Here is a 1773-nt window from a genome sequence, read left to right as displayed (position 1 = left end):
GAGAGGGAGGAAGAGAAAGAGAGAAGAGAGAGAGAGAGAGGGAGAGAAGTCTTGTGGAAGAATACTTGTTAGAGATCCTTTTGGTTTAGTTTGTTAGTTATGTTCTGTGTTAGTGATCTTGTTAAGTGATACCATGTTTGAAACCTTTTTATTGTTATTGTTTATTTTAACCATCCACGGGATGAGTTTATTGTTTATTTGAATAGGAGGCATTTGTTATAGTTTTAATTCTGTTTATCTGACCCATTATGACGTTAATTAATCCTTGCCGTAATAAATATCTTTACTTACTCATAACACCTGTATTTTGTTACTTCTTATTCTCCCTGTCTGTTCTGGCAGTTTCCTTGGGCATGTGGTATTTAAACTTGAGGGGTGAGTTTCCCATCTACAAACATAACTTGTGTTCCTAATGTTATGTAATGTCAGAGTCCCAAGCCACTAAGACAGTGAACATGCTTGTAGCAGTCGTTGTTTAACATAAATAAATTAAAGAATATGACGTGTTTTTATCAAAAAAAAAATCAAAATCAAATTTTATTTGTATAGCGCATTTCTTACAAGATGCAACTCAATGCGCTTCACACAATGAAAATGTTCAGTCAATCAATCAATCAATGCTGACAGAGCCGCGAGCATGCAAAAATAAAAACCTGTACACTATGTAGCCAGGAAAATTCCCTTGCAGCCCTCTACACATAGAGCGACTACTAGCCAGTTTGCCTACCAGTACCCAGCGGTGGGTCCCCACACCCCCCCCCGGGGAGCCCCCGCCGCCCCACGCACCCAGCCCGCCCCACCACCAGCACACCCGGCCCAGCCAAGCAAGCACAGACCAAAGAGGCCCCGCACAAGGACGACCAAGCAGGTGCCCCGGCGGCGGAACAGACCAGGCACACGGGGCAGCTGGGGGGCCCCAAGGGGAGGCCAAGGACCACCGGCACAAATTCATTATATGAATACTAATAACTAATTGCGGTCTTGTGGAATCCGAGTTGAGTTGTTGATGTTCCATGTTCATATCCGCTGTGGCCTGGGGAGGTCAGTGGCTCATTATACAACGGATAGATCCCGTCCAGTGTCTCTATTGGTCAGTTTGGTCCAGTGTCTCTATTGGTCAGTTTGGTCCATTGTCTCTATTGGTCAGTTTGGTCCATTGTCTCTATTGGTCAGTTTGCGATATACGCACGGCTAAATGGAATGTTGACACATCTTTTCATATTACTCTGCGTTTGTTTATATTACCGTTATTTCGAAGTTACATTCTTACCATTGCTTAGCAACCGATAAACAACTGTTCAGCGGAAGAATAGACTTACAATAAAACACAGTTCCATTAAAATACATTAATTAAAATGTTGTCTTGTCTTTCTTTTGTGAAATATTGATAGATAAATACCTTCTTTTATCTATTTTGTGGTTTCTTTTTATTTTACTACTTGATCTTTTGTAAAGCGTCTTTGAGTGTCTATTGGCTGCCCTTCCAATGGTCTAAACATGACCATGTGCGCCATAGTTGAAAACATCGCGCTAACGTGATCTACTGGGATTTTCTCACACAACCATCTCTAGTGTTTACAGAGAATGGTCAGAAAAAGACAAAACTATCCTGTGACGTCAGTTCTCTGGGCGGAAATGGTGGTGGTGGTGTAATGGTGTGGGGAATATTTTCTTGGCACAAATCTGCAGCAATTGTGTGATGCTAGAATGTCAATATGGACCAAAATCTCAGAGGAATGTTTCCAGCACCTTGTTGAATCTATGCCACGAAGA

This window comes from Nansenia antarctica (genome assembly GCF_963989245.1).
Source record: "Nansenia antarctica genome assembly, chromosome: 2".
Taxonomy (NCBI): Eukaryota; Metazoa; Chordata; class Actinopteri; order Argentiniformes; family Microstomatidae; genus Nansenia; species Nansenia antarctica.
The sequence above is the reverse complement of the archived record's forward strand: the minus strand, read 5'-3'. Positions refer to the sequence as shown.